The sequence below is a fragment of the Gymnoscopelus braueri genome (assembly GCF_963280865.1).
Source record: "Gymnoscopelus braueri genome assembly, chromosome: 2".
In the NCBI taxonomy this organism is placed as follows: Eukaryota; Metazoa; Chordata; class Actinopteri; order Myctophiformes; family Myctophidae; genus Gymnoscopelus; species Gymnoscopelus braueri.
Window position 1 is genome coordinate 10,027,662 of NC_137604.1, and position 12,998 is coordinate 10,040,659.

At 41.7% G+C, this 12,998-nt stretch overlaps 1 protein-coding gene across 1 annotated transcript in view; it reads right to left on the bottom strand.

Annotated features, from left to right (window-relative positions):
- Window positions 1-1,121, bottom strand: part of LOC308098580 (phospholipid-transporting ATPase ABCA1-like) — a 91,462-nt gene extending 90,341 nt beyond the window's left edge. Inside the window, exon 1 of the mRNA XM_080446990.1 lies at window positions 977-1,121. The gene's annotated coding sequence lies outside the window, so the exon portion shown is untranslated. The remainder of the gene's footprint in view (window positions 1-976) is intronic.
- Window positions 1,122-12,998: the final 11,877 nt, after the last annotated feature.

The window sequence follows — 12,998 nt, forward strand, 5'->3', positions numbered from 1 at the left end:
ATGATCAATTCCTGTACTTGTTTACTAAAATAATACCCGACTCACGTGCCTCAAGATCACATCCACACACACAGTGATACACACTGATTCATTCATTTATCTACATCGAGGACCTTTCGACCACTGTCTCACTGGAAACACATCAAACATAAAAAATAAAACAAAATATTTTTCCAATTCAATTTGATCCTGGATGATCGGATCAAAAATGATATCGTTCCACACATTTTGCACCACGATGAATGAAATCGATCGGTAATATAAACGATCGTTACTTCAACATCAACGTAAACCAAAAACAATCACTTAAAAACAACATTTTGCAGCGCAAACCCCCGTTGGAATCGTAACAAACAAAACCCCTACGAAAAAACACTTGACAGCCATAAAAACACGTTCCTTTTCATCACATTGAGCATAATGTTGTCCCTGTTGATCGGTGTTGATCAAGTCAGTGAAATAAACACATAAAATGCGTCTAAACTTGAATCTGCGGCTTCTCTATTGTTCCCAATGAACACTGGGGTTACTGTCGGTCATTTCAGCGCAGCTTCGCTCTTCAATGAAAACGACGCTCAAGATGCTTTTGGTGAAAAAAGACAAACCGCTTTGATCTGATGTGATTTTGTTCCTATAATAATACATATAAAATAAGCTATAACTTCAAATGCCATTCAGCACATTGTGATCGATCAACAGTTATACAATCATGGCAAAAATAAATGTTTATAACTCATGATTAAGCTGTTGCTTTGTCCAGAAATCAACGGACTAGTGGAAATCATATAGTCTTAAAAAACAAACGCACATAACTCACAGGGAGGATTTCAAGCTGTATAAACGGATCGTGTTAAAAACACATTTATTTTATTTGTGGAAATGATTGATGACACGTTATTACCAATAGCCTATGATCACGAAAACAACAAAAAAAACATAAACAAAAAAAAACCTTAAAGAAAACTCCGGTACTCACCAAAACCGTTATCCTTTTAAGCTTTATGTTTTCCTGCTCTCATAAATTGTAATCCCTTTGTGGAGGAGAAAGCTTAAGAAAAAGGTCACTTTCTCCTGTCTTTTGTGTGCCTCTCTCTCTCCCTCTCTCAGCTGTTAACTGTATCTGTTCCAACGCACAACTGTTCCCCCCCAACAGGCTTTTATACCAGCGCTGAGTCTGAGTGCGGAGCGGAGAGGAGAGGAGAGCCGAGGAGAGGAGAGGAGGAGAGAAGGAGGTAACTATCGGTCAGATCGAGCAGAGAGAGCCTTGCCTGCCTGTGTTTATTACTGCTGCCACATATAAGGCGAGCACGTGCCCGGTCAAAACATGCATTAAAGGGGCCACGGTGCCCTTATCATAGCCTATATACAATCCTATCATAACATATTATATAGGTTTTGTGTATAATGTGTGCCTGTGTGTGTGTGTGTGTGTGTGTGTGTGTGTGTGTGTGTGTGTGTGTGTGTGTGTGTGTGTGCGTGCGCGCACACACAGCCTAATAATCCTATCATCATAACATATTATATAGGTTTTGTATATGTTATTTTATGTATTGTGTATTGTGTATGTATGTATGTGTGTGTGTGTGTGTGTGTGTGTGTGTGTGTGTGTGTGTGTGTGTGTGTGTGTGTGTGTGTGTGTGTGTGTGTGTGTGTGTGTGTGTGTGTGTGTGTGTGTGTGTGTGATAATGCACAGTAGATTTTACATTTCCCAATCAATAAAGTATTATTGGTTTAATATCACAATTTATTTCTATCAATGTTCTGAGTCTGAAGTTAAATATAGTTATGAAGTTATTATTATGTCAACTCACTTGTTAATACTCACATTTGTACTCAGGGGCATTACTTGAATACATTAACTTAAGTTACTTTCCACCTGTAGTATTTTTTTAATATTGTTGAATATGATGTGATGTATAGTGCTATATGATGCATTGGTCATGGAACGCGGTAACACGCCGTCCCACCACCTTTTGAGCAGGAGCACACGCACGGACGTGCACGCGTCGCGCGTGCACATAAGAATGCGTTCCACTCGATTCGTGCACCAAGTACCCACCTGGCTACTTTACATATAACAGTAGGTCAGGTGTGATAGCTAGTTGCGTCTGTAGATCAGTTGTTGGCACTTGGTAGGCTGTAGGCAAACAATAGCCAGCAGATAAAGGCATTTCACACCCATCAGATGCGCAACTCAACCCCCGTCTGGGCTCTCTCCATTCAAATGCATTGGTCTAGCAAAGGGCAGTGGAGTGAAAGATCAAGCTCGTTTCACAAGCCATAGTCAGGAGGATAGCCTAATCTTATCAGCGTCCATATTCGTTTTTGTTCTTTCCTCCCCCGTCATCCCACTGGCCGGCAACAACATTTTGTTCCGGGAGGGCCAGAGTCAAGCCCGTCTCACCACCTCAAGAGCAGACACTGGGCAGATAGTTCAGTTCAGTTCAGTTTATTTCCATCTCTTTTGGACAAACAGAAAGATACATATATATACACAAGTGCATATATTAATGCAAATTTGAAAAGTCATAATCACAAGAAAAAAGGAGGTCCATGGCACAAGTTCGTGTACATGAGAAGTGTCCAAGAAGCTGGAAAAGGGGACAGGGAGACGCATAATGCTTTTCGAGCCCTACCCCTGGCTCAGTTTGCAAAAGGAAATAAATAAGAAATAAGGTACAGTGTTTGCAACAGCAAACCTGATTGGAAGTTGCTGCATGAAAGACATAGGCCAAGAAGCTCTGCTTCCCAGCTGAGATTGTGTCCACCACCAACCTACGACCTGCCCCTGTGCTATATAGGTCGGCCTCCATCAGGGATGATCAGGCACATGTAAATCCTCAAGCTCACGGTGCCCAAGACGCGGAGGTACGCTGAGCTTCAGTCGATGCGCAACAGCAAGGCTGGAAAGTTAAGGTCCGACCCGACCAGTGGAAGTAGGCTGCAGAGGCTTAGTAGCCACCTCAACATCCAGGCTGGAAGTGCGAGGGAAGGCCCAGCCCAGGAAGGCCAGTCAAGGAGGAAAGACTCCACCTAGGCCCTCAAATGAGTAATCCAAGGCGGAGTTCCCTATACCAAAAGCCGTGAAGGAGTGTAAAACCCTACTCTCCTTCAAAACCACTCTAAAAGAGTACAGGTGGCTGCAATTCGAAACTGGCCCCTGTAAAAGTCAAAGCATACGCCCCCCCCCCCCCCCCAACTGTTTACTGTACATGTTTTTGTTTTTCTGTTTTCAACGTTTTTATGATGTTTTGCATGTAGTTTTTAATTAGTGTATATCTGTCTGTCATTAACTGTCTCTGTGAATTGAGTACAAAGGACCCCAATGGAAACAAGCCATAGGCTTTCTTGGGTTTTAAAACTCTTAGCTTTACAATACATTACATTACATTACAGTCATTTAGCAGACGCTTTTATCCAAAGCGACTTACAATAAGTGTATTCAACATAGGTAGGCAAGGAAACTACTAATCACCAGAAGAATTAAGTGCATTCTCTTCTAAAACAAGCAACTAAGAGTATACCTAGCGCTAAGGTAAAAGTGCAATATATCAGCTACCTACTTTCATAAACAGATGAGACAAATAGGAAAAGCAAATGAGCAAGAACTAAAACAAATAAGTGTATCAAATAAACAAGATCCAGTAAGACAAGAGCTCGTACAACTAATTGACGACAAGTAGGCAAGGCAAAGAGGGCTACCCGTGTTTCCTGAAGAGGTGGGTTTTCAGCCTGCGGCGAAAGATGGGCAGTGACTCTGCTGTCCTGACATCAGTGGGGAGTTCATTCCACCACTGTGGGGCCAGAACAGAAAAAAACGCGTGTGACCGTGTAGATCGGCCAGAGGGACCACTGAGCAACGGGGCAACCAGTCGTCCCGAGGCGGCAGACCGAAGTGGTCGGGCAGGAGTGTAAGCCTTGACCATAGCCTGGAGGTAATACGGGTGCCCTAATAGGCTAGCACCTGTATTTGAACTGTACTTTCCTTTGCCTTTTTTTGCAAACTGCTGTCTGTCTGTGTATTCACATGAGAAGCGCAGTGCCTTAAAGCACGTACACATTTTGACACCTTCATAATCCTTGACACCATACAGTAAGCATTACATAATCTGTCCTGTCCTCTGTGTGTGTGTGTGTGTGTGTGTGTGTGTGCGTGCGTGCGCGCGCACGTGTGTGCGTGCGTGCGTGCGTGCGTGCGTGCGTGCGTGCGTGCGTGCGTGCGTGCGTGCGTGCGTGCGTGCGTGCGTGCGTGCGTGCGTGCGTGCGTGCGTGTGCGTGTGTGTGTGCGTGCGTGTGTGTGTGTGTGTGTGTCAGAAGCCCTTCTATGCCTCTAAGCTAGGTTAACTTCACTGGTTAACTGGGCTGGCCTGGCCACTGTCCTGCAATGGTCCAATACTCCATATATTCAAAGGCCATGTAGCCTACTGTAAGGACACTATCAGGACTAGGTCACTAGTGCAATAGTGTTGACAACAATTCAAGATCATGAACCCACACATGCGCGCCTGTCTGTCTGTCTGTTTCGCTGCTTAGTAGACTGTCCGTCTTAAGATTTATACTGTATGTTTATTCATCTGTCAGAAGAGCACATGATGGGGTGATTTGAGGGAGGATGAGGCATTTGTGTTGCTACTGAAAGGGGCAGGCATCTTGCAGACAATATATACTGTATTCACCCATTTTCAACCATATCTTATGGTCCTCACTAATGTTCATTTTAAGATGGCACAGTTTGGCTGTGGACAGTTTAGAAACCTGCCTGGGGAAGGGGATTCCAAGCTAAAATAAACTACAGCCTTTATCTTCCTGGAAAGTTAGCATGCTGAAATGGAAGCTATTTTTTTGCTAAATCAAATAAAATATAAAACGTTTGTTTGAAATGACCAAACCTGTCTACCAATGATGTCGCTGGTAGGGTAGAGTGAGACTGCCATCTCATAATGAGCATTAAGTAAGTAAGTAGGGCGGAGAGGCTTAGTGAGGACCAATTATATGGAGATGAGGTTGAAAATGGGTCCTTCTACATTACATCACGCATAATTATAAGCAATGATTTACAGTAGCTGCCCTGGCATCGCTAACGTAGCAAAGGCTTGACATACAGTACAGAATAACACAGTGACAAATGACATATCAGCAGTGAGAAACGTCAGAACTGCTTACTGTTCCATTAACAATCAATTATAGAGCATTCTAGAACTTTCTTTTAAATCAAAGCTGAAGACTTTTGCTGCTGCCTTATATTGACATATTTGACTAATTAATTCTGCTTCAATGTAACTTTATTCTCATATTTCTATCTGTTTAATTTGATCGTATTCTTATTTCCTATTATCTTAACTCTTTAATAACTATTTTTAATGTATTCAAATGTCCTTTATAATGAGTTTATTTTGCCCTTAACCACTTAAACTCTATCTATAATATATTTGATTGACCAGAGTCCCCCAGGGGTCTATACTTGGCCCCCTCCTTTTCTTCCTCTACACCAAATCTCTTTGTCAAAAAGAGCAGCTCTAATAACTCATAATGTGTTGTGTGCTTGAACAGTAGATCTGCTATTGTTGCCGAATGTTCACCTATTATTACATGCTACTTGAACATTAACCACTTTACACTGTAAAGCCTTTTGAATAGCCTTGTTGTTGAAATGTGCTGTACAAGTAAACTTGCGTCTGTGTCATTTTAGATGTCTTTGGCTATTCAAAAATAGCAGATATAGAAGCTCATAGTGCGGCACTCTGTGCCGCACTATGAGCTTGCATATCTGCTATTTTTTTTAAATCGTGATTTTTTTTGCAAATCTTTGAATGTATATTTTTTTAAACGAACATTTGTAACTCAAATCTTTGCTTCTGGGGGTCCCCTGGAACAAAATATTTTGAGATGGGGGTCCGCGACCAAATACATATAATCTTTGACATGAAAAAGTTTGAGAACCACTGATATACTGGTTAAACCCTGAGGAAGACTTTACTGTTGAAACGTTGGTTTCATTTAAAAAAAACATTTTGCATCGTGGCCATGTGGCAAGAGCTGTTGCGGCCTCATCCTTTGTCAATACCACTGATGTCCTCATGTCTTATAAATGTATACAAAAAATTGTGACCAATAAAATACTCCAGTCAGAGTCAGACATTGTCTAAAAAGGCAAAATTGTTACTCCTACGACTTTTAATATCCACATAAGCCATATATTATACTTATATAGTGTCGTGTGGCAAAAATAGTCGATCTACAAGCTCACAAAGTGTCACACTACAATGTGTTGTGAGCTTGTAGATCTGCAACTTTTTGCTTTTGATTCGTTTCTGGATATTTTGGCATATTTTGGATATAATGACCTACTGTATAATATGCCCAAAATAGAGATAACGTGGTGAAGTTTAAATTTGTATTGTTTGTTTCTTGGTTGGTTGTCTTTTGGATGAAAAGGTAGAGTTGTATGATTCAGACTCAGAGTCTGAGCCAGAGCATGATGGACGACCATCTGGTGGTGATTATCTGGGACCTGGATAATCAGGCCAGGAGACGACATAACCTACATTCTGCTCCTCCACTCTGCTCAATTCCCTTCCACTGAGTCAGCACTTTCTTCTTAATGTGTCATCCTTTCTTCCTGACCTTTCCCCCAAGATATGTGGTTACTGTAGCAGCAAGGAAGTGGTCTCACACGTGATTCGGCCCCGATTGTCTTACGTCATCGGTTGCAATGCACAGAGGGTCTTTATATCACAAGGCAGCATGTCCGGCTCTGACAGAGAGAAATGTGGGAATACTGGACTGTCTGTGGTTGGTCTCCGGAGGTCCGTGGTTGGTCATTTCATATGTCTGTCACGCATCTTTACGCCGCGGCTCTGCAGGATTCTAGCCGTCTATAAGAGCAGTGGTTCTCAAACCTTTTCGTGCCAAGGACCCCCAAATTGATGTATGTGGCCGCGGACCCCCACCGGAAAATATGTTGTGCCAGGGACCCCCAGAAGCAAAGATTTGTGTTAAAAATGTTCGTCTTTTAAAAACAAGATTTAAAGATTTGCACACATTTTGAAGATTTTTCAAAAATATCTGTTATTCAAAAATATCTTGTAGATCTGCTATTTTTGAATAGCCAAATGATAAAACATGGTTAAAGAGGTTGGAATGATTGTGACGCTGTATTAACACATTTTGCTGGGGACCCCCTGGTCCCCCCCAGGGAGCCCTGGGGGTCCCTGGACCCACAGGGGTCCATCTGTGTGTCTGTCTGTCTGGGTGTCTGTGTGTCCGGACCAATCAGTGCCAAATGTCTTTGGTATGCTGTCAGCGGGCCACAGAAGAACCTCAATTATTATTATTTTTTGCATAATGTTTTATATCATCTGAAATATGTAGGCTTCAAGACTTCATGGGACTTAGATCGGGCCGAAACTTTGACAGAATTTGGAGTCATACATGATAGATGAGATCATAGATGTCTGAGGTCACAGGCTGGTCTCATGAAGACCTTGATCCACATTGGAGCCACGCCGTTCCCATGTGGGTCCCGAGATTCAAAAAGGAAATGTGTCTTAGAGGGCCTTAACCACTTTTCAATAGTCGTTCCCCAGACGTTACATTATGGGGCTTTTACAGGACATAGAATTGCAACTAACAGTCTGGCTATTGTGAGACTAGCAAGGAGGATACCCCTACCTAGATTGCTCTACTGTAGATTGTTAATGGAGGTTTTGTTCTTTTGGTGTAATCTTATGCTTACTTTGTAAATATTAGTCAAATGAGAAATGATTACTTTGTATGCTGTACATTACTGTTATACTTTATTGCATATTTTCTACACTCTATTAATACTTTCCCAAAGGTACCATACTCGGTAAGTACGGTCAGGTTTTCCAATACAGTGATTTAACAGCAATATAATATTCCTTAACCACATGACATGAACCCTAGCGCCCCGATTCTGGGCATGTCAAAGGCAAACATTCTGCTAAAATATCCAAGCTACAAGCTCACCACGCATCACAAAGCTACACATTGTGAGCTTGCAGAACGGCTATTTTCAGCAAAAGCGTTTTGTAGAAGAGAGGAAAATGGTGGGGGCCAAGTATCGACCCCTGGGCAGGGACACAGGAGGAAGGAGGGGGGCAGGGGGGATTGAACATACTCAGAAGAAATAGAAAAAAACTCCAACATCTACACTTCATGGAGTACCTTTAAAATAAAAAATAAAAATAAAATAAGTTACAAATCCGCAGATTTCCGCGCCCTTCGGTTCTAAAATGCCCTCTGCGTCCTTGCCCCTGGGGATATAGGCTTTAAATGGTTCATCTTTTATCTGACGGACGAACAAATGTTAGTGCTATAATGCGACATTCCAAAAAAATCCATTCCCGTGCCTGCATGTGAATCTAAATCAGCTTTTATAACACATTTGATGTTACTCTGTTCGTTTTGGGAGCACCGTAAAACATTTTTGGATCCTTCCTTGCCTCAGGATAGAAAAAAAGACTTGCACCCCACAGCCTTCATAAATCCCTGCTGGTTGGCACCTGGCACCGCACCGCTAACAAGGTGAAACACAGTATCTGGGGAATGTCTGGGCATGCAGGGCTACAAGTTAATCAGCACATCGTGCAAAACGGTCCCCTCCTCCCGTGTATGAGCAGCACCGTCTGGGGAGCAATGAGTTCTTCTCCCCAGCGGGGGGTCTCCTTAAGACAGACTCCTCATTGAGACAGATTAGTTATTTAATAAATCACGCGGATCAACACCTGTCATCGGTCCTAAAATTGCTCTAATTCTGGTTCATTTTGCATGCAACGTGCCCATGCCAGGCTACGTTTGGGTTCACTATGTTGGTCAATGTAGATTTTTGGGGCGTTTTCAGGAGGATACATGAATATTGATGAGCTCTCACAAATGACAGACTGATGAGGGTGTTGTCATTACAATGACTGCATGTTATGACATTTGAATTCATCACAGTTATTTAGTTAATGAGTTTGATGGTTAGGCAAGAAGGTTGAGTAAATAAATACCATAGTTGCAATTATTTATTTGCTGCAATGGTAAATAGTAGTGAAAGAGCTGATTGATAAGATTATTGGGGGGATACATTTGAATACAATACAATACACAGATATATAGTGGGCTACCTAATCTATCAGGAAATCCCAATAAAGTCACATCTCCTAAACCTTGAAGTGGCTTGGCTGTAGGGGAAATGTAATGTCCCCAAGGGGCAATTTGCTTTACAGACAAAAGTCCATACATTATACAAACAAACACGGAACCAGTGGTGGTAAAAAGTACTTGATTTTTTTACTTACAGTAAGTAAAAGTATCAATACTGCAATGTAGAAATACTTTACAAGTGAAAGTCTGATATTCAGAATTGACTTAAGTAAAAGTACAAAAGTATTGACACCAAAATGGTACCAAAAGTAAAAGCACTCATTATGCAGAGTGTCCCATTTCAAGTTTTCAAAATGTATAAATATCTTTTGAAATAGCCGATCTACCCGCCGATCTACAAGCTCACAACGCGTTGCGATGCGACACGTTGTGAGCTTGTAGATCGGCTGTTTTCGAAGGATTTGTGAGCTTGCAGGTCGGCTATTTTCATCGAATGTTAGTCTACGCTATATGACATTTATGTGGGTAAGAGTAGCACCAGTGACCATTTTTTTCCAGGTTTGTTCCTATTTTCAAGACTGAAGGTCATTACACACGTTGGTGGCAGGGGCTAAAATCATAGCCTGCAGCTTACACATGACACAGTTCAAATTAATTAATGCAAATTCATACACACAAAATAAACACCCCCAGGGTGGAAGGACCTTAACACTGCCAAACCAGCAAATCATAGAAAAGGAAAATACACAAACCGGTGAATATATATATATCTTCCTCATGTCCACTTTAAAACTATTGGCGCCAAAGTGAAGCTTCTCGTCTAGGACAGCGCCCAAATACTTATATTACCATTGGCTCACACTTAATCACACAGAGTGCAGGGGCAAGGGGACGCCTCCCAAAATCAATAGACATTTCTTTGGTCTTAGACATATTTATTTGTAGGAAAGACTGGCCACAACAAATTAATCTGGGCCTGGGTCATGACTGGGCCATGATAGGGCTCCACGCCCTGCAGATGACTCACGTCCCGATTATACAGTCATCGGAATACTTAAAGACACATCTTGATGCGTCATTGCATCAGCCACTCACACTCATTTTTATGTAAAAACGAATAAATGGTAAAGTATGCATTTATAAAGTAGCCTACCTTTACCCAAAGCTCGGTACAATGTTGGTACAATGTGAATGTGTGTGTACATTCACTGACACATTCACACATCGACAGTGGAGGAAACCATGCAAGGCACCAACCTGCTCACCAGGGAGAAGCTAGGGGTTAAAGTGCCTTGCTCAAGGACACTTTGACGCTAACAAAGGGAGCCGGCGGGATCATACAGGGAACCTTCCAATTCCAATGTGGCCGCTCTACCTCCTGAACCACTGGTTTGCCTGCCACATGAAAATGGTGCACTGAGGGGATCCAGTGGAAGATGAGGGTTTACTGGATTCCATAAACCCAGACCCTTTGATATTTGTTTGTGAAGAAATCAGTGAGCCAACAAGCTGTGCTCAAATCCATATTAAAAGAGCCTGTGTGCAATAACACGTGGCTGAATACAGTTAAAAGCAGAAGAACACTCAACAGGGGTGGACTGGCCATTTGGCGTACCGGGCAAATGCCCGGTGGGCCGCGGGCCAGTGGGCCGCTGGGCCTCAAAAAAAAAAAAATATTTTCGCTCCCGTTTTCGGATTATTACGGTCATTTCCGGGTCGCGCGGCCCAATTATTAGTTACGTTAATGTTTGGGCTGGGATGCTTACCAGCAGGGGCCTCAGTGCGGCTGCAGAGTTCATGTGCAGGGCTGGGCTGAAACAGTGAAACGCTCTTCCCCCCCCCCCCCCCCCCCCCGTTGACAAAACGGCCCAGGGGGTGGTGGGCCGGTCTGGACCAAAATGCCAGGGCTGAATTTTGGTCCCAGTCCGGCCCTGACACTCAATAAAAAAGCAAACATGCAAGGTCCTTGTGTCCCGAATTGGGCCAGTACGTGTCTAAGTACAAGATTTAACAGGGGACTGTACCTCCACTGCCCTCGTTGCCCCTGTAGGTAAACTGTAAGGGGTCCAACATGTCATGCAATATATGCATGGAAATGTCACATGACAGATTTGACAGCTTTGAGGGATTGGGCTGTGTTTACAAAGATATAAATCACCCCATAATTTCAGCATAACAGAAGAGTAACTTGACACAGCAACTGGATAACATACTGTACACCAAAAGGTGTACCACATTGCAACATGCAATGTCGTGAGCATGCACATGTGTTAATTTAACTCAGAGAGTATACAAATAGAACCAAGGAGTAGTTCACCCAAAACATTACTTATTTTCTATCAATTACACACCACATTTTTTAATTTTTTTTCCTAAGCCAATAATTTGATGACCGGTGGAGTCTCCATTGAGTCCGCCGGTCATCAAATTATTGGCTTAGGAATGCAACAAAAACAAAAACAATATCCATGAATTCAAGGCTTCATTGGGTTTGTGTAATTGTTAAAAACTAAAAACTAAAAAGTACTTTTTGGGGTGAACTACTCCTTTAAGTCCAATTTGGTCCATTTGGCTCCATTTGGTTTCAGAGTCAAATGAACACTGAAGATTTGACTGTATAGCATTTGCCTTAACGTGCTAAGTCACCGGTATTCAAAGGCCCATTTTCAAAAATACTTTTAGATGGAAGTTGAATATAGACCTTTATATTTGTATTTATTGTTTACGGTTCAACAGCTTGTCTCTCATTCATCTCTATATGTCAGGTGCAGTTATTTCTACTGTATGGAGAACAATTAGTTGTTATGGCTGGCGCAGCTTGGGGCCAGCTTACACATTAGGGGCTGACGGGACCACTGGACTAATTATCCCTCTATTGTTAACCACTTAGGCCCTGTTATATACTTTGTCGTACGACATTGTTGCACGAAAATAGCTAAAATAGATGCAACCCTTTGTGAGCTTGTGGATTGGATATTTATTGGTTGTAATAATATAAAGATTTCACCTATAATGACATGCATAAAATATTTACGCTAGGTTGAAAGTGGTTAAATGAATTGTGAAGTGAATTTCTACCACAGTATCATTTACAGTCTTTGGAAAATGATCTTATGTGTTGTACTTCTCAAACATTTTCAAAACCAAGACCAGAATGGTTGACAATTTAAGTTTTGTGTTTCAATGAACGCTGGTACCAAAAGTTCATTGTCATTCGTCATTTAGAGCAGTACAGTGCACAAACTGTGGATCGGGCCCAAACTTGGGTCATGGGAGAGAAAACTATTGGGTCACGGAATTACAGCAACATTGAAAATACAACAAACCAAGAAATGAAAACATACTCTCAGTTACATCTTCACTTTTAAACGTACTGCACGCCTACGTTTATGTATTATGTGTTAAATATATGTTTCTACTTTCGGAGTATGCTTTGGTGCCTTGAAACACTTGACAAACTGTGCCTGAAATAGACCTCGTTTGCTCATGAATGCTGTGAAGAAAACTAAAGAAACAGAACTTTTTTTTCAGAACGCAAATGCTTTATCCCGACCCTTTCTTTAGCTTTTAACCACTTTAACCCTTTGATTGATTGATTTAGCACTTTATTGAAAATGAATTCAAAAGGAAAAAAACACAAGCCCGAAGGCTAGTTTCCATTGTGGTCCTTTTGGTGAAGGGAGGCACGGAGCAACAACACAAATACAAAACAGATACAAAAAAAAAATTCAAAACAAGAAAAAAAAAAACAACGGAAATTGACAAAAGAAAAAGACAAAAACAAACAGAAAAGAAAAAAGGGCATTTTCACATTAAAGAAAAACAAAAAAGAAGTAACATTTATTCTCTATGATCAGTATAGACCCCTTAACAGACGACGTCACACT